Source organism: Diorhabda sublineata, chromosome 3, assembly GCF_026230105.1.
Source record: "Diorhabda sublineata isolate icDioSubl1.1 chromosome 3, icDioSubl1.1, whole genome shotgun sequence".
NCBI classification, from domain to species: Eukaryota; Metazoa; Arthropoda; class Insecta; order Coleoptera; family Chrysomelidae; genus Diorhabda; species Diorhabda sublineata.
The window spans coordinates 37,928,077-37,950,115 of record NC_079476.1 but is presented as its reverse complement, the minus strand read 5'-3'; the positions used below and the strand labels follow the sequence as shown (position 1 = coordinate 37,950,115).

The 22,039-nt window shown below is 33.9% G+C and overlaps 1 protein-coding gene across 1 annotated transcript in view; it reads right to left on the bottom strand.

Moving 5' to 3' along the window:
* The window catches only part of LOC130441021 (zinc finger protein ush), a 190,434-nt gene that overhangs the window by 74,744 nt on the left and 93,651 nt on the right, over positions 1-22,039 (bottom strand). The gene's annotated exons all lie outside the window — the stretch shown is intronic.

The window sequence follows — 22,039 nt, the reverse complement described above, 5'->3', positions numbered from 1 at the left end:
AATTATTTAACAATTTCTTTTGAAATCTTATTTTATAATATATGGTATGTTTCCTACATTTCTGATGTCTAAAATTAAATAGTTTTTAGCGTAAAAAATCGATTTTCTATATACGTTAAGCCGCACTTGAAGCTCCAACGGAATTTGGGAAAATGATCATGGATCGATTTATTATCGATTAAGGACATAAGAGGGTTGTTTTTTTTAAACCTCCGAGGGCACGTGTGATTGGTGTGCGTAGTAGGCAACTAAACATCTTCCCCGCTCAATCGCTCTGTCACTAACAATTCCACAGTCACATAAACATGGCTGTCACTATTGAATCTCCCGCCAAGTGTGAATTGCGACTTGTTATTCGTAAATCCTTCGAAAAATCAGTCGAGTTTATGGAGACAACTTTGTTCGTGAAAAGTGTCGAAAACTTAAATATGATCGAACCGAAGAAGGGGATCAAGGACGCAAGTCTGTCACTACAAACGACGTTGTTCTGTTGTTGTTGTTGACCATGCGGTCAGAGAAACTTTGTTTGCGCTCCCTGGGCCCCAACGATGTTGATTGATAACCACAAAACTACAGCTACAGCTTCTTGGTTTTCAAATTTTCCAAGGCTAACCTTCAGTAGCCGTAAGATTATGGCAACTGTTTTTTTGGGATCAAAAATGTGTGTTGCTTATGGAATTTTTGCAACATAGAACAACAATAAATGCAGACTTATATTGTGAAGTTTTACAACGTTTACAGAAAGCTATTCAAAACAGGTCAAGGTCAACTACAAAGCGCATTTACACAGTATTCGTTTAGCAATTTCAATTAGACACCCACCATACAGTCCCGATCTAACATCGAGTGATTTTCCTCTTTTCTCTGAATAAAAGCAATGGCTTTTAGGGGGCGGCGGCACGGTAATAAAATCTTTTTTGCTCGTAGCTCGCTTAATTTTCCTTATTAGGAAAAAGTTGATGATGATTTCCCAACTATTTCGGTCTAGACATTTAGTCAAATTGTATGTTTTCCTTTAGGCGTATTTGATAGAAAACTGATTTTAAATTCGATATTAAACAATCACATATCGAAAATACGAAATCGAAACAATCAAACTCCATTAACCATTAAACATATAAAACTACGCATATCGAATATACAATTCTATGATATCGTTCGATCTTTAATTTTCCTTATCTTTCAGCAGTATCCGGAACACTAAACCCGATGCAGCGCTGATAAGAGCGCAACTGCTAGATCGAAATGATTACGCTTAAAAATTACCATGCTTATATTCATTTCGAATTGTTTGGTACTAAAATGAATACATCACAAAACGAAATAAATACAAAGAGATTTCGAAAAATAAAAAATATTTGATTTCTTGTGAGATAACGTATAGATTCAGTTATCTGTTTGAGGTAGAAAGAATCCCTCAATACAAAGGCGGATCAATGGGTATACGACTTTTATTTTTTGCCTTTTAACCAAATAGGCAACACCGCTTCTGTCAACAGCCATTTGTCACACGTCAAAATGTGTGTGTGACATAATTTTCCGGAAAATTTCCTCATATGGAAAGTATATTATTACGCGGACGCAGTGTATTGAATGTGTTTTATAGTGATTTCTCCCCATAACCTATCAATTAAATTTTGAAAATTTTGTGTGTCATATAGTGAGCATTGGAGTTTTGGAAAAGCTAATGTCGGGCAAGGTACAAAATAGATTAGGAAATACTATGTTAGACTACACTAGTCGACACAAAAAATGAATGAATAGCATTTGATTTTTATAGTTGTGTCCGTCCAAGATTGATTTTTAAAAAAATTCCTACGTTACGTTTAATTTCTATAGTTTCTGCTAATGGAAAGATATCTCTTTAATACTAGCACCCACCATCGATATATTACTCGCAAAACTACATAGATACTACTGATTTGGTTGAAAATTTATCTATCTGAATAATTACACTGGTCGACAAAAACAAATTTTTTGTAGTAACACAAAAATGAATTGCATATTGTGATAAAATAGATACAAATACGAAAATGTGGAAAAAATAATTGTAACACGTAAGGTTAAATATCAATTAGCTCTACTTTTTCCTTTTATCAGGGGTTGCGCTTTCTCTTTCTAAAAATCGACAGTAATGCCGAATACCATCGTGCTTGATACCGAATTTCCATTATTTTAATATTTTGGTGGAACCTTGGTGCAAAATGTCAGATGGGAATGGAGGAAATGAATTTTCTCGATGACATTCGAGCACCAAGTGATTTGTAAGCGTCTAGAAGTTCATCAACTAATTGTTGGTAATTTGGATCCATATTGTTGCCCAAAAATTCCCTCAGTACACTAACAAATCCTCGAAGTTCTTATTTGTGGCCCAATAAAAATACCTTCCATTAAATTGGGCATCAATCAACTGGGGAAAGACTTCTCTAAGGTATTTGAAACTGTCACCCTCTCTATCCATAGTCTTTACAAAGTTTTTCATCAATCCAAGTTTAATGTGAAGGATATTTTTGGGATCTACAAGGGGTATAAACATAACATTTTTAAATCCCGGTTGTAACTCACTTCTTGCTTGTCAATTTTTTTTACATAGTGTTGATCTACTGCCCGATTGTCCCATAGACAAAGGAAACAGCAATGTTTCGTAAACCCTCCCTGAAGTCCCATTAAAATTCCAATTATCTTTAAGTCTCCACATATCAACCACTTATACTTGTTGTAGTTAATTCTGTCTAAAAACAAGCGAATATTTTCTTAAGTCTCTTTCATCTTCACAGAATCAGCAACTGGTATAGACAGTTTTAAATTTCCACTGTTTTTAAACTGTATTTAGACGAGTCAATAAATAGGTGTCACTCACTGGGATGATCCTCGATATCAAGTTCCTTCATTAGACCATCAATCAATATCCGTACACGCACACAACGTATTTTCCATACTGTAGAATGCAGAACATGTAGCATTTATTTCTCTAAAGGTCGTCATTTTTGTGTCTTTGGCTAACAAGTTCCATTCCTTAAGACGGAAAGCAAGAAGTTCAGACTGTTGCTTTGATAACCCCAAATCACTTGCTAAATCATTCAACTCACTTTGAACAATCAACAAACTGATACTTGGAGTAAAAATAGTGTTGGTGCATTGTTCTTCGGAGCTTCCTGATGATACGTTGTCTCCAGTATCTTCTAAAACAATATTTTGCGGTTTTAAAAGCGCAATCGGTAAATTTTCGTTATGGGAAACAGGTCGTATAGCAGACGGCAAATTTGGATACTCGATCTTGTTGTTTCCTTCCTTAGAATGACCTTAGCAGTCGTCAAAATGGTTAATAGGTTCCCGCCTATGTCCTGTCTTGCGATTTCACCATAAATTCTCCACAAATGTAGCAAAATTTGTCAGAAGAAGTTCTGCAACTGTGGCACGTTTGACTCGATTTTTTGGTTAGGTTAGGTTAGGTTACAGAGAACCACTACTATGAATATTAATTTTTAATGTTATTTTTATGTTTATTATTCTGAATAAGACAGTTCAGTTAGTTTTTTGGTCATAAAATTTACCGATATTAACCGCCACTTTATGAAATGCAAACAGTGATAATTAAGCAATTGAAAAGTGGTACGTGTTAGTGCTTAATAAATATTTTTCCTACTATTAGACGGGTATTTCCATTGCCAGTGTTATTATAACGTACCGATTGATTATCTGGATACTTCCACTCACTTATTATTTATTTATTTGGTTAGGTCACATTCATCGAGACTTTCAAGTGTTTATTTATTTTTTTGAAACAACTGTTAACTCATTTCTATGGTTTTGTAGTAACAAAAACGTTTAATAATGACCACATGTAATAAGTTTCCTTCATCTATTGACAAACGACAAGTGACATTTATTCTCTTCTTTTCTCAAATAGTACTTTTTAATTAATTCATTAATTTTTGGAATCAACGGTTGCATTGAAAAGCCACTTATAAATATACAAGTGAAACTAATGCAAACGTGTTAATAATATACGTTGAAATATCTATTGGTAATAATAATTCACGTAGGATTATCAGTTCTCAATTATTAATTGAATTAAAGTTTAAAGGTTCTCTCTACTCTTTGATTTTTTTGAAACAACTCTTAACTCATTTCTATGGTTTTGTAGTAACAAAAACGTTTAATAATGACCACATGTAAAAGTTTCCTTCATCTATTGACAAACGACAAGTGACATTTATTCTCTTCTTTTTTCAAATATTACTTTATTATAACGTACGAAATGAGTAGATGTTGGTAACGTAGCAATGGTTGGCAATAGAGGAGTAGCAGCTCAACAAGCAAAACGCGTTGGTGGTTCGTAGATTAATTTTTTTCGGGTGTACTGGATATCATAACAGTTTTAGTTTAGATTTTAGAATCTACCGAACTCAGCAGGTCTATTTACATCTCTATCAATACATAGTTTAATTAAATTCCTAACGTAATTTTGGTGTTAATTTTATTTTCACAGTCACCTGTTGAAAACACGATATCTTTGTTTTGTACATTCATACGTTAACCGAAGTTCATTTTGTATACTCCTATATATAGAATACCATCCGGTGTCATACAAATTATTTTTTCAACTCAACATGAAACTGCATTTTATTATTTAATTAAGTTATTTAATAACGCGAAAAGACACTTGTTGGCGAGATAATATCATTTTCTTATTAACATGTTTTATTTAATTGAGTCGTCTTACATACCCAGTTTACTTTTTTTGCACCGGAAAGTACGATTTAATTTATGTGAAGACAAAAAATAAAAACAGGCTTGTTTTGTAAAATATAATTTGAAGTGATATTTAGGACTCGCATCTTTATCCACATTTTAAAATGTATCTAACCTTCGTTTCCTCAATCCAAATGCAAAATTGATTTCGTTTTATTCTAAATATACACCCCACAAAAATTATCGCATCACTCATTATTTTTTAAATATTTTAAATGTGATGCCTGTTTTTCGAATTTTATTATTATTACGAATTAAAACACCAATAGATACCGCCTTTTGCAACATTTATTTTATATCAGTTTAATTAGAGAAAGGAGGAAAAGTTTGATTTAACAAACAATTGTAAGAAACATCTATACAAAAAAATCTAATTACAGCTTTCATTCGTCTTGGAAGGCTTCTGAACAGGTTCTGGACGTATCCTTGCGGCATGTTTTCCCAGAAGTTATAAAAAACATTTTGAAGATCATCTAGTGTTTTTATTGGTGCCGGATTTTGCTAAATTTGCCATCCTAGATAGTTCCAAACATGCTCTATCGGGTTAAGGTCCGAGCTACGTGCGGGCCAATTCAGGGTTGGTATCTCAACTTCTATTAAGTACTGGCGAACTACTCCAGCAGCGTGTGGACGAGTATTATCGTGCATTAGCACAGATTTGTCACCGATATGAGGCATATAGGGCACTACATGGGGTTCTAGGATATTGGTTATGTACCTGTCAGTATTTAGTCTTCCACCATTCACTGGTACTAACTCCGTGCGACACTCGAAAGAAATTCCTTCCCAAACTATGATAGAGCTACCACCAAAGCTTTCAGTTTGACAAAAATTAACCGTTCACCACGTTGCCTATATTGGTACACGCCTATCTGATGATTACAGACAAAATCTTGATTCATATTGGACCAATCTTGAATATTCCAATTTGCGTGTTCTCGAGCAAATCCCAATCTTGCTACTCGATGTTCTCTGGTAAGACGTCGATCTCTAGCTGGTACTCTGGCTCCTATACCTGCTTCTCTCAACCTATTTCGAACTATTTGTAGATTTATTAGGTCATTACGATCTGTTTGCAGCCTTCGACTGGTGGTATGCCGTTAACCTGAATAACGATCATCTACTACCGAGTTACCCTTCCGGGACAACACTTGATGATTATTGCTATATATTTGAGATGTAAGGAAAGGGGAAAAATTAATTAAGACAAAGTTCTAGTTTAATTTTATTCTTTTTTTGAAAGTTTCAAGCTTTCAATCAGACCAGTCATTTGTCAAAGTTGTTCGATTTTTTCATTCAAAAATCAAAATAAATGTGATTCCATAGCGTTTAATTGAATAGCATTAAGAAGATAAAAAAATATGAACAAAAAAGTTATTTAATGTATCAACAATAAAATCCAGGTACTCGTAGAAATTCTGACCCGAATAGGTCGGCGGTGGACCGCCCCCTCGAAGCGAGAATGGTCTGGCTACGCAAGTAGGTGTATATATAGTAGTGTATGTTCCAATAGGAATAGTTACCGCTCAATCAAGAGCTCTTTAACTCACTTATTGTGTTGAGTCAATCCACGTTCTAACCAGTTTCTTTTTAACCTAATGTTCATTGCATATTTTGACTTTTTCCGCTACTTTTCTCCAATTCTTCTTGTCCTGGATATTACTCCACCATCCACGAACTCCCATTTTGTTCAGATCACATGTTAATTGATCTTCTTTCCCGTTGGCTTTTTGGTCTTCTTTTGGTTTCCTAATGGTTTCCATTTTGTTATTTTTTCACCTTCACTATTATTTTTCTTAGTCCGATGTCGTTTGAGAAGTCGATCAGGCTCTTTGGCTTGAATCCTTTGATGTCGGAAGGTTCTGGGGTTTGTCCAGGTGTTTAAACCGCGCCCGTGTGAGTGCGGGGCACTCACAGATAACATGGTCTGCAGTTTCGTCCTCCTCCATGCACCATCGGCACTCCGGATCATCCTTGATGCCCATAGTATGAGGGTGACGTTTAAGATTAGTCTATTTAGCTGCAGCAGTTGTTTGATGATTGACGAACGGGTTCCATCTATATGGGCCTTCGAAGGTGTTTCAAAACACATAATTTTGTATTAAATTTTCTCAAAAATCTTCCGCGACTTGAATAAATTTAACGTTAACGTGCTTCTACGTATTACCTATTAAATTTTAAGTAGTGACCTGTAACTAGTAAACGTTGTTGGTTTAATCGTTCGGTCTCGGTCGTTTAAGTGGTTACAAAATGAAAACAACATTGAAAACACGCGCGCACTAATAAATAGTGATCGGTGTACTGGCTTATCGGCACAGGCCCAGCAAACATATATCGAGTATTATTATGTCCATCAGTTTAATGTTTGAATGCAATCACTAATCTCATCTCATCATGTAACTACCAGACTACTACTACTGGTGCTCGAGTGCAGGAATAACCTACGACAGGATTGGCGTAAGAATAATGTCACTAACTTACTTCTAAATGAACTCACGACACTTTACGTTTGTATTGCATCCCATTTTGAATCAATTTAAATGAATTTTTTTACTTAGTCGCAGTAGAAATCGCAAAAAAATTAATTTCAATTACGCATAGTACTTCTTCGAATCTTATAATGCCTTACGGCACGAAAAAATTAAGTTCTAATGTTTGCAAAATTGAAGCGACACCAGATTGGTCAGTGGATGGTAATATGAAAAAATATCTACTAAAAGATGTGATACGCCTATGGAATACAAATGATTCATCATTTTATTACTCGTTGAACTAGAGTCTACTGTGCGGTGAGACTGCTCCTAGTAAAATATTGGGTAGCAGAGCTTAAGACCAGAATCGCAATGGTCGACCAAATGAGGGACGACTTCAGAAAGCTATGTGCAAGATGGATGCCGCGTTTGTTCACGATGGAACAAAAATAGAGTCTTGAAGATGATTGCATCGAGTGTTTGGCAATGTTTCCCAGTGGGTCCACCCCTACACGCCCGAAACAAAAGTCCTGAAAAGGGAGATCCCGCTCCAAAGAAGACAAAGTCCGTTTCATCTACAGACAAGGTCATGGCGAGATAATTATCATTTCAACGTTTGTTACAACTTAAAATTTCTTTGTCGGGCAAGGTGCTTCTGGGACCATCCTCCTAGTTCAATATTCCACCACAGGTAGCGCAAGAAAAGTTGTTAAAGAAATGATATTTAATTGCAACAACTCGCCACCGAATGTTGAAGATGTTCTACACAAGTTAATTAAAGTTTTGATATTAATGACGTTTCCTAGACGTCTTAGTATGTCAAGTATTAAAATAATTCAATAGAATTAGTAGTTAAGTAGATTAGTTGAGTTTTTTTCATTAATCTACTCAATTATTCAACTAAATCGAGTGATTAATCCGATCCTGTAGCAATATTCACTTGTACTTATTAGTGCCGCGACACGTACACTTCCACACAAATTTGATTAACTACAAACACAGTCGATCTAATGCATATTAAATAGTTTTATAACAAATAGAAATAGGAATGCAACATTAGACGTTGCAGTTAATCATATCAAGAAATCGATTACGTAACATTTACGTGATGAAAATTTGGATTGACTCCATAAATTACAATATTTAAACATTGATTATTAATGGGTTTTACAGTATTTCGTTTTATTAATTTTTTTCAAAGCAAATTTATGGATGGATAACGTTAGAACTAAATTCTACCAAATTGAAGTTTTTGGACGAAAATCTGAACCCAGTAATTTTAACAAACATTTGTCAAGGATTGTATTAATTCATTTATACCAAACATAATGTTTGTGGTTCATATTTTTGTTCATTTTTCAATTTTAAGACTTTGCGTGAACTTTCGAAAAAGCTTTCCGTTGGAAAACGTGTCAAATCAGTATGATATGTTCCAAACTTTTTTATTCTTTTCTCGTAAATTTCATTCTAATGGCTTACATTTAAAAAAATCAAATTGTTTGTGCTATTATTCAGTTGGTTACTACCTAAATCCAGAATGAGAACCTGATGTCTCACTAGAATCATATAACAATGAAATATCTTTGATAATGATGAGAGATGTATCGAGCATTATCTTCAGGAATTAGCTTTTGCAGAGGAAACTGGTCAGGAACAAGGTTACAATATAAGATTATGTTGGGAGGCATAAAGTGTGATTTTTTTTTCAGATATTGAACTTTTCATTTATTATAATTAACTAAACTTGAAAGAAAAAAATTTTCCTCGGGTCACAGTTTGGGGAAAATATCTCGTACGTGTCATTAACCAAATTAACCGTCTCAAACATCTGGGTATTTCAAGAATACATTAATAAAACAGTAGGTTACCAAATAGTGACGAATTACGGACAATACTCTTAATAGAAATGTTACTTTTAATGGTTTCCAGTTAAATTTTGATTAATTTCGGCTGAATTTCTGAAAAACGCGAATGAAATTATACAGGTGATATTTTTGAAATTCCCGCGACCTCGCAAGGTCGGAAATCGCAGTCATTTCGTGCGCAGGTAAATAGGAGCGGAAATATCCGCCATTTTGATCGTTCATTGAATTAGTGGTAAATAAAACATTGCAAATTTAAAACATTTTTTTGGTTTGGTTTTTTTGAATTGAAATTAAAACTGATACTTTCAAAAATGTAAGTAGTTATTAAGTAATCCAATGTTTCGTCAATTGATGATTAATTTTTTATGGAATCTTTTTAAAATAGCAACAATTATGCTCAAGCAAAAAATTTGGTCCATTAATAATAATCTTGTGCGACTCAATAGATGGTGCAGCAAGCACAAGCAATTTGCTAAATGGTATGATGATGGTACCGTTTTTAGCCACTTCAGATGTTTCGGAAAAATCAAGGGCAGATCGTTCGACCACAAAGGTTCAGCGGCAAAAGACACATGGTTTGAACGTATTGTTTTCCACAAGGATTTTCATTTGAACAGCCGATAAAAGAGGCCTTAATCTTGGAAACAACAGTTTCGTCAGTGAGCGACGTCTTCAACTATGTCCGTGAAGTTTGTATGGACAGTTTAGACCGAGCATATGAAGATGAAGGCCAAATTGGTGGGAATGGTTGCGTCGTTGAAATAGACGAAGAAAATACAATAAAGGGAGCATGGTCGGGGGTCATTGGATATTAGGAATGATCGAGCATTCATAATGACTACTGGAAAGGATATTTGGCGGTAGAAAGTGAAGGCTACCAGCACTTTACAGTCAACCATCAAGAGCACTTTGGTTATCCTGAAACAGGGGCCTACACCCAAAATATTGGCTGGAGGCTCGTGAGAAGAAGAATCTCGAGGGGGGAATCAGAAGTAACTTGGACCTGCTTCTTTGTGAATTTCTCTGGATCCATTCGATGTAATCATTGTAGATATAAAATTTTTGTATCCTGGAAAGAATGATCGACCTCCAATGGAAGAGGATGAGGAAAGTGACTAAATTTTTGTGGAATAAAATTGTTTTTATTGATCATTCGGGATCGGGAAATACGTCGACGCTATCGATTCGGTCAGGTTAGTTTAGATTAGGCCCGGTGCGTTTACTATCGTATTTTTATTTTTCTTTCTTTTTAGGCATTTTTTAATTTACTTTTCCGCTCATGCCAACGATCCCAGGCATATTTTATTAATCCTTATTCGATTGTGAATATTCCCTATCATTTTTACCTTTCCTCTTGGGTTTATCTTTCCTCTCTTTGTGATTTTTGTAGTTTCTTTTTTTGAAATGTGTAAATTGTGATTTTCCGTCGTGTCTGGTAGTTTATGGGTGCTTTTTAGAACGAATTTTTCGCGCAAATTATCATTAAGTAAATTCTAAATGAAATTATCACAATTGATTCTCAATGATAAAAAACCACCGCAACTTTTGAGCGAATCAAGATCATGTAAAATAAAAAATAAGGATATTTTAAAATGTAAATAGGACGTAACCGTATACCACCCTTTTCATGTTTCACCGTGTGTGATATCGCAGATTTGCACACCATTACCTACAGAGCTCGATAATATACATGTTTGAAAAGTTACTTTGGTTCATAAACTTATATATATATATACTTGGTTAATACTTATCTCAATATTACCGTTTTACGTCGAAATAGTTTGCCGGGGTATCGGATGGAATATTCGAAGCGATAACATCAGTTACACAGGACCCAACCCTATAAACCAACTCAAGTGTGCGAGTATCGAAAAACCTTTTTCGAACAAAATTCTTGCTAATACTTTTTCGTATGTTTCGACAGCAATACATCTAATTGGCAAATATTTGTTTAGGAATTCGCTTCCACTCTTTCCTATTTTTTGCTTTCGTTTTCCAGTCCCGAATTTCTCTTTCTATTTTAGATCTTCCATCTTCTTCTGCGTACTATCTTTTCCTTGGTGTTTCTTGTTCCTTCTTGTTCTATGTCCATCATTTTTTTGTTGCTCTAAAACCTGACATTCTCCCGTATCCTTCTCCATTATATCTAGCTTCTCTTCTTCTTCTCTGCTTTGTTAAGAATCCACGTTTCGCCTTCGTAGCTCACTGTTGGTCTTATTATCATTTTGTATAGATGTCTCTCATTGATCCTACCTTTTGTGGTGTCATTATTTTATTTTTTTTTTCGCTCCTTCAAGTCCAGAATAATTCTAGAAGCTATTGAAATGGTCTGAACTGTCTGAACACAAAAGATAATAGCCAGAGATTACCGTCAACCCGTAAACATCTTCTTCATCCAATTCTGTCCGGTCTGCTCCAGTACTCCAAGTATCCTCTGAAACCTCCCGAGAAGCAGAACTTCCTTCATTGATTAGCCCTTCCGACAATAATATACCTCCCAAGCGAGCCCCACCCCTGTTAGCTCATGGCTTGTAGTGTTGTAGTGAATTTCCTCTGTGGAATTCTAAAGAGTAAACAGATTGAAACCTTGGAATCAACCAAAACCGAAAAAGGAGTAATTCATTGGCAGATTTAGAGCACGGAACTTCTTGCAAATGAACGAATAACCACCCTTCCCCCATTCCTCTCTTGATAATGGTTTCAAAATGGGAGCCGAAACGTCGAGATATAGTTAACACAGTACGACGTTTTTTAAGTGAGCTAGTTTACAAATAAGCGTCAAATTTTTGTTTTCTACTATATGTATCGAGTAGTACTACACCTCCCACGTCATAAAATTCGTGAAAAACAAACCACAATCAACATCACCTCTCCGAATGTATCTTCACACGGATGTACACAAAAGTCGTGAGTACAATTGTTAAGTATGCAACTTACTTAAATGTCTGTAATATATTTTCTTATAAATATCGTGCTTCGGTATCTCGATGCATTAAAGTTAAAAAAACGGATATATATGACCGTTACAGAGTATGAAATGGTTGTCACGAATTGGTGCTAAGTGAAATTGGTAACAGTAACAAGACGAATAATGATTTGATTATTTCAGTGGCTACCACAAAGCGGTAAATTTGATTTATAAATAATTTTTGCCTATCAACTTTACCAATGTGGCTTCAGCCACTTCATGTGACCTTGCATTTTAATATACCTGACTTTGGGAAAAACCAAAACCTTCTACCTGTTCTTAGTTCCACACTCAAACGAATCCATATGACGCGTTTAGAGAAATCATTCAGACTCGAGACCGCGAAGCCATCAGTTGCGCCATCTACAGCTCGCGTTTATTCTTTCCATGTATATTTTCATGTGTCAAAGAGGAGTTAATCCGTCGCAAGAAGAAAACATACTACAACTTTAGGAAGTCGGAACGCCTTCACGATCTGGATCATCCGGTTACCTGCAACCGTTCTACACAGGAAAAACTGTACGGTACACGCCGAACGAAACATTACCAGACAACAATGGCGTCACTATCCATCTTCGAAGTCGATAGGCACCAGCAGCAGACAAAAATCCGGAATTGTAGCCTGACGATAACCTACCACAGTCGAGGGACTTCCTTGCAAAGGACGACGCACCAACTCAACCACAACAGCAGCAGCAAAAACTTCGGCGTACAGAACGACGAGTTTGCTTCGTACAACGTTATCAAACACATATACACACACGCACACGTGACTAGAATGGGGGTTATGTGGCAACCAAATCATTTAAAAATACACTGACTGACCGATATTTGACTCAGGAAAATCCAAGTAACTTCTTAATGTCCAAATAGCATACAATTAAATTAATTCTCGCCAATATACCTGACTTTGGTAAAAACCAAAACCTTCTACCGACTCTCTTCCATACTTATACGAATCCAGGTGAGAACACTGAACACTGAGATCTCAGCGAAGCTGTACCGTTTTAATAAGATAATAAGACAGGAATCCAGATAAATTATCGTGTTTACCGTTCTTCAGATGCTTTACTTTATCCGGGACGAAGTTGGATCAGAGTTACTAAACTCTAACAAATTCACATTTACTCTAAGAACGTTTGTGCTTGTGTTATGTAGGGCAACATCTAGATGGGCTATTTCAATAGAGTAATAACCAAAATGCAATTATGTGAACCTTTGGATAGTTTGGGCCGAAAAAATACCGATTCACAAGCTTTTCATTAATCGGAAAATTATTGGAGAAAAATCAAGGAAGTTAGAATAGAATACGAGGTTTGTCTGAATAGAAGACAATCTTTTTAAATCTTCTGGTTAGATAATATCTCTCCTACGAGTGAAATTTTACAGATGGGCAACAGGGAAAATTGATGGGGGCAGATCAGATGATAACAGAAGTGTCTTGATGGAAAGGCACGTTCCATCCCTTCAAATGCTGTCATTTTTTTGTTATTTCTTCCTTTACCTTATAAAGCAACGACGGTTTTTGAAGATAATCTATAAATACAATCCCATGAGTATCCCTAAAACATATATTTTTGACGGCCGATAAAACCGTTGTTGCGTTTTTCTAAGCAGTTGGAATTTGACCCGCGAAACAAGCTATTATAATTTGGAAACGTTAAATCAACTTCTCCTTCGTTTCCCACATTCTGTATATCAAAAATCAATAAGATTAGTTAATTAGGTACTTCAGACAACATTTAAAAATGTAATTTTTGGTACTCATTAATTTCAATATATCATGATCGTTAATCCAACAGACATTCTGAACGTACTGCAAAAACTAAAACGTGATATTTTTTTTCTTCTATATCTTCAACACTTTGCACTTACGGCCTTATCGAATGAGAAGAGTAGGAAATAAAAATCAAATGCCTATTGAAGCGTAAGGTGGCCGGTTTATCTTTCTACAACAGCAGACAATCGTGAATTTGCTCGAGTTGAAATTCTACCAGAAATTAATGTAGATTCTTGACTTGACTGAATTGTGACTGATCAGGATCCCGACTATCGTCTCTTTATAGTTCTCTTACACTTCAGATACCGGTGGCCTTAGTATACGATGTTTCATGCAAATCGGCGTTTTCGTACCAACAATCTCAGATATTGATGTCTGTTTAAGACAAGTTTTTTTTTCGAAACTACTATGGAGTTAAAACTATCTGTATATGGCAAAATACTTATACATAGTTAAGTATAGGAAAGAATGCATGAATTTGCCTTATTTTTTACCCCTGAATGCATTAAAATATAAAAAACCGGGTGGTTCTATTTAAAAGAAATTTGAATTTATGAAGTTAAACTTTGAACACTTTTTATACACACCCCGTATAAAATGAAAAAATTTTCGACATAGTTTAAAATACGTCTGACTTTGATAAAATCTACCGAATAGAAACCTTTTTCATATCTTTAAGGGTATTTTCGTAAAAAAATAATATATAAAGGTCTGCAACGGTCAAATTTTTTACAAAAAAGTATACATTTTTCGAAAAAAGTTTTTAGACAAAAGTATACTAAAATTTTACGTAGATTCCAAAAATGTATTGATATACAGGGTATTCTATTTAAAATAACAAAGTTATCTTTGAAAATATTTTAGTTAAAAAGATCGTATCCGAAAGCTCAAACGTAGAAATTTTCATGATTTTACTATAAGAATATTGCCATATACAGATAATTTTAACTCGTCGTGAGACACCCTGTATATTATGGAAAATACACTGATCAATAAAAAACATCTTTCATAAACCCATGAAAGGAACTCAACTAATTTAATGAGAATGTAAGATACGTTCACAGTGGTAATAATTTTACGAGTATGTCTTAAGCTCATGGAGTCCAGAATATGTATGTCCATGGACATTTTACAGCCAATAACGCGCAATGCTTCAATCATTGCAAGTGTTTCAAGTTGTGTCTAATTCAGGGATGGGGAAACTACGGCCCGCGGGCCATCAACGGCCCGCAAAGCGTTGAAATCCGGCCCGCGACCAGCAAACAAAAGTTAAATTAAGGAATTATATTCTCATGAATTGGCAGTAAAGGCAGTACACGTCGGGCATAAAACATTTGAAGCAACTATTTTTGAACACCAGCAAATTGGAATTTTATAAGTCCTTATCTCGGACACAATACCCAAATAAAGTTTTCAATAATGAAAAAATTGTCTTCGTAATAGGCTTTAGAAAGACATATTTCTTTTATTGTTAAAAATTTCAGCATCACAAATTTTCCGGCTTATGATAAAGTCATACAGAAACAAAAACATTTCCCACAAAGAGCAGACCCACAATTAGTATTTCAGAAAAATTATGACAATACTTTTATTTGAGTAAATAATGTAATGTCTCAACTTGGCCCGCCATATATTTCGTTAGCAAAAATTGGCACGCGAAGAAAAAAGTTTCCCCATCTCTGGACTCTAAACTATGTCAACCGACCCGTTGATCATCCGTCTACAATGGTCAGTGCATGTGGACGTGTAAACCGACATTTATATCACAATTTAGTGGAACGCTTTCAATTTACGTTTAATTTAAAAAATCCCGAACCACATTGGTATTTCCGTAGGTACTTTTATTTTTATAGTTCGGATCACTGGCGTTCCATAGAAAACTCTGATCAAATATGAAAAAATGTAACAAAAGTCGAACCAAGTTCGAAGACCTGCTGCTGCCTTTGATCCAGACCGACGTGATCGGATTCGGTTCGACTTGACACGACAAGGTTCGAGAAAGTCCGGCGACACGTCCACACTTGTTCGACATTGTCGATCGACATTTTGTGGACACACTTTCATAATTATCAGCTCTGAAGTTTCCAAGAACATCAGTTAAAACGTGTACCATGGATTTCCAAACCTTGCTTTTTTCTTTACTCAGTTTATTGTTGAAAGTTCCATCGTCTGTCAACTTTCGTATTATAAATTCCCTATAAATTTTCCGAATGTCATTTTTAAAAACTTATTTTCAAGTTATTGATAACCATCATTTTCGTGGTTATTAGATTTAACAAAAATTAGATACAAGGGTGGTAAAACAACGCTCTGTTGTTGAATTAAGGGTGGATGGGGCGTATTCTCTAATCCTGGAAAGAAAGTTTTCCTGGTTGGCCAGACTTTGTTGACGTAATGATTTTCTTTATGACGACTATTTTTTTTATAGGAGAAAACAGTATTTAGTATAATCTTTTTGCATATTCTATATAATTTCGTCAAGATAATCAGATATTTTGATAAAATTGTTGCCTTGTCGTCAATATACAAATTTGAACAAACTAGGACAAAATCTAGGCCAAACGGTCAGTTACAAACATACTAATAAAATCGTGGAAAGTATTTGAAATAAAATTCGAGTCAGTTATTCATAAATTATTTCATTTCTTTACGACTAAAACGAGAAGTGGATAAAAAAACTCTATTGATGGAAAATAAGATTTTTTTCAATGATAAAAAAAAACATTAAATGTTACTACTTGGAGAGTTCGTTCTTAACAAAGTCAACTCATTAGAATAATAATTGATAGTAAATTTTGAACAATTACTTTCGACATAAATTCCTCAAAAAGTTCGTTCCATGTTGTTGATGAATAGACAAGTTGAAATTACACAATTACACCGTCTGACGCGCGTTTCTATAACCAAGTTATCGTCTTCAGAGACTGATCGTAAACTGACTTCAAGAGACTGACAGTTTACCTTCAGTCTCTGAAGACGATAACTTGGTAATCGAAACGCGCGTCAGACGGTGTAATTGTGTAAACAGTATATTAAGTAAAGACGTTAGATGGACATAGTTAAGCAGAAAACGTTCGATCCACAAATGATAAATTTTTATAATTTGAACTTAAAGTTTATTGATGTGCCCTTCGAACTTAAAATAATTAAATTAAAAGTCACATTGATTTTCTTATGTAGCTGCAGCTGTAATGGTATTGTAACATGATAATTTACTTTGAATTCTAAAAATTTTGGAATAATATACAAATTTGTGGGTAAGACGGTTTTAGAGAAAAATATTAAGTAAGTAAACATTTTGGCAAAATGGTTATGTGGGTTCGCACGTTTCAGGTAGATAAAAAAAGTGAATTTTTGAAGTATTTTATTGTACTAAACAAACCGAAACAAAAAACCAAGAAAATATTTTTTAAGATACAAAAAAGAAACAAAAATCTAAAGTTCATCTGACTCTATATCGAAGTCTAACTCATTATTGAATCCATCAATGTCTTCTATGAAGTAACTTTTAATGTGAAAACATCGAATTCATCTAAGAGGTTTGGATTCTTTCCGAAAAATTAAACATTATAAAAGTTATGCGTAAAATTGTAAGGAAGAAAACATCCAACCCTCTTGGACGATTTCAACGTAAAAAATAACATTAGAATTTTTTACGTAATATATTTGATAAAATGAATCCAACCCACTTAAGATGTTTCAACAATTTATTGTGGTAGAAAATCAAAACCAAATTTGTTCTGACAGAATACATCCAAACCACTTGGACTTATTGTGAACATGAAAATCTCATTTTGTAATTATGTGGGTTAGAATTTTACAGAATATCGTTACAAAAACATTTGATTTGATTTGGACTATTTCTGCAATTTATTAAAACGACATTTTTAGATTTTGTTAAAGCAAAAACTCATTTTTTATAATTTGTGGGTTGGACGTTTTCTGCTTAACTACGTCCACTGATATTTGATTCCACATATTTAATAGATATTTGTTTGAATTTCGTTACAAATTTCAATTTTGTTAATCAAACTACTTCTACTATGGATACAGATTTCCAGCCACCGTGGCCTTTAACGGACTTATTTTTTTTTGAGGATAATAGTGGTTTGAAGACGACAAAAAACCGCGCCAAGATATATTGAAAGTATTTATTTTCAATATATTTCAGATGATGCAAATTCACATTATCTAGTGGTACAAAAAATATTGTTCGTATTTCGTCTGTTCATGGTACATTCAAGATAATTTTTAAACTCAACTTGCGGTAGGTAAAAAATTAATACTCTCATATACCATTAAAGAAAACACTCATGTTTCGCACTTAATACAGAAATAACTACAACTACAAACATAGTTATTCATACAACAAGTAATACAACATTCAACGATTTCAAAGAAATAATATCGTCTTTAGTTATATTAGTATTTGTTGGATTGTTGGTAAGATCGTGAATATTTACAATGTTGCTTGAAATTGAACTACTTAGTTGTTCCCGTTAAAATTTTCACTGCGGAATCCATTTTATTTTTTATTGAGTCGTTTACGCAACCCTCCGCAACTGTGTTGGATTTCCACCCACCGTGTTTCTTTAATTGAATTATATCACCACCGGAATCTACTAATAGAGACGCCGAGGAGCGTCGAAATGTATGCCCATGGTAGTTTTTTGGATTATGTAAATTTTTGGAAAAGGTATTTATATCTTGGGTTTTGCATTTTCCATTTCTGTACTGCATAAAGAAATCATCTGTTTTAACAATTCTGAGTCGTTGGTTTTTATAAATGTTTATAAGTTTGACCAGTAACAGTAATCGACGTTGAATATGAGTTTTTGTATCAGGTACAGTGATAATTAAAACATTTCCGGTATTATTAATATCGTTAAACTTTATTTTATATAAATCACCATCCTCAGAGCTCCCGCGATTCCGAATATTAATGCAATTTGAAAAATGTTACAAATAATATCTAAGTTGAATTAACATTTTTTGCAGTCATACTTTATGCATGAGATATCATCTGGAGCTTGCAACAGAAACTTATTAATTTGTTCACGGGCAAATGTTTTAGATTTTTTGGATCTATAGTCGTCAACTTATTTACTTTTCAAATATAAAATGAATTTAGAGTATTTACTGATGTCTACGTCGTTTTTTACCATTAAGGTGCCTTTCAATTTTGAATTGAAGTCGACGAAAGTGTTGAAGACTTCCACATTTTGGAATTAGTTTCAAAGTAAGCTATGAAGCTGTTTATGCCTTTTTTAGTAAGCGACTCCATAAAAGAATTATATACCTTTAAATACTGTTCTTTGGATTATCTCGGGGAGAAGATTCATAGTCGCTGCATTTGCCGATTCAACAACATCTTCTGGTGTGCAGTTTAAACTTTAAACGGATTTTCTTGAACGAATAGCAAGAAATAAAAGTTAGTCAATCTATAGGAGAGATGAATTGTCATTAGAAAGAAAGCCTTCGCAGTCTAATATTTTGAAAAAAACAATTTTATACTTGCGTTAGAAATGACACGCTACGGCGACACGCAAAAAATGAACCGCTACTGTACTTTTTTGCCTATTTAGAAATTACATTCTTTATAAATGCCAATGAATTAAAATAACTTGAATATTATAATATGAGTAGAAAAAATAAATTTGCAAATCGTTTTTTGGAAAATTCAAATATAAAAATTCTATCATTCTTATTTATTATAACGTTTTTTTGTTGAGATATCATTGAAAGTGACAAAATCGTTTGTTATTTTGACTTTTATCAAATTTTTGGATACTTCTACTACTACTATATATCATTATTCATTTCCAAATATACCCGTTTATAATCAGACACATAATAATGTACTGAAAATCGTTTTTTCACCCATTACCCTAATAAAACCCATATAAACTTATCAGCCTACGTGTTTCTCCACCATGGACCGAATTAACCAATTTGAAGTTATTATCGCCACCGCCTGCTCTTATCATCGCACAACTTGATTCGTTATCAACGTTATCAGTACGAACACAACAATGCCATTTCGCTTTAATTCGCATTGCTTCGGGTATCTGTGAAATAAATACCTTTTTTTGCTATTAAGGTAAATAACAGCGCGACTTTATGTATTTAAATTCAGATAATTTCACTGGTTTCTAATCATATCACACCTGTTTTGTACCGTTAGGTATTTAATCACTTTACCCTATATTTCAATCAATATTGTTTACCAAACTAACTTTTTTTCACATAAAAATCGTAGGTATTGTTTGAATATTATAAGATTTCTAATTTCAAATAATATAGACTTACAAATATTGTTCTACAGAGGTCGGCGTTAAGTCAGGCAGAAATTAGTATTAAGAGAAAAAATTCAGCGTTAAAACTTTATCAAAAGGAATTACAAAAGAGATTCGAAAAAGAATGTAAGTGTTCAAATTAAAGCCCATCTTGATCGATGCATTTACGGCAACATTTCCCAACGGAAAAACGTGTCAATCTGACCGCAAATTCATCTTGAATTGCAATCGAGAAGGTGCGTGGTCCTCTTGCAAAACCCTGTAGGATGTCAGATCACACGATAGAAAATTGTTGTTGAAACACACTTTCGAAAACCGAGTTCGTAGATACGACGTAAGCGTGAACTTGTATTCTGAGAACGCGTCTACTCGACAAGCACTTGTTATCAGGACACAGACACAACTGTCTGAAGCACTAACATGTTTCATTTTAAATTTTTTCGACAGCGTTGCCAGATTTATAAGCTCTTACTTATCCGACCTCTGTATTTTACGTAACTTATGCCTCAATAGTTTTGGCACAAAATATTTAGCTAACAAGGTTAATTACTTGAACTAAATGGCTAAATGGAAAAGCCTGGGCTGCTCAACTAGGCATAATTTCCTGCGAACATGGCTCATGGACGACTAACGAGGTTTTAAAAAAATTTAATTACATAAATCGTTAGCTTAACTATTAAAGAATAGACATTCAAAATTTCAAAGCAAAATTCGCATTAGTTTAGATTTTATAAGCCTAGAACTGATGGTAGATTGGGTAGAGCAGTACCTTAAGGAGTCTTGACCAATTCGCAGTCGCATTGTATACTAATGTTGCTTTGAAATGGAACCCCGCTTTTCTATTTTACTTTTAAATCAACGGTATAGCAGGTACTAGATACAAGGTACTACAATAAAATTACGAATCATATGAATCAACCTTGTGAAATAATATCATGATTTTAAGGGTATTTTTCTGCGCATAACACTGGTTAATTTTTATGTTGTACGAAAACTCATACCATAATTTTGAATGTACTATGGCCACCAAACCATAATATATCAACGTAAAAAATTGACTTCATGATATATATTTTTCTATGTCCGTTATAATATTCACGTTTTTTATTTCATTCATTTGCATTACTTTGGAACTAAATCTAAAATTTGAAACTTATTGTATATTCGAAAAATCAGTTGGCTATAGACCTAAAAAATCTAAAACTTTTGCCCGTGAAGAAATTAAGCAAACTCCAAATGATCGTTATCTCACGGGTAAGGTATGACAGCAAAAACTCTGCGGTTGGAGGAATTATATAAAATAAAGTGTAACGATATTAATAATACCGGAAGTTTTGTAATTATCACAGTACCTGATACAAAAACTCATGTTCAACGTCGATTTACTGTTATTGGTGATATATCTGACGATAGATTAAACATGGTAAACATTTGTAAAAAAAAAATAAAAACCCAAAACCCACAAATGTAAAAACGGATCATTTCTTTTTGAAGTACAGAAATGGAAAATGCATAACTTCAAATTGGTTGATTCGGTCCATGGTGGAGAAACACGTAGGCTGATAAGTTTATATGGGTTTTATTAGGGTAATGGGTGAAAAAACGATTTTCAGTACATTATTATGTGTCTGATTATATACGGGGACATTTGGAAATGAATAATGATATACAGTAGTAGTAGAAGTATCCAAAAATTTGGTAAAAGTCAAAATATCAAACGATTTTGTCACTTTCAGTGATATCTCAACAAAAAACATTATAATAAATAAGAATGATAGAATTTTTATATTTGAATTTTCCAAAAAACGTTTTGCAAATTTATTTTTTCTACTCATATTATAATATTCAAGTTATTTTAATTCATTGGCATTTATAAAGAATGTAATTTCTAAATAGGCAAAAAA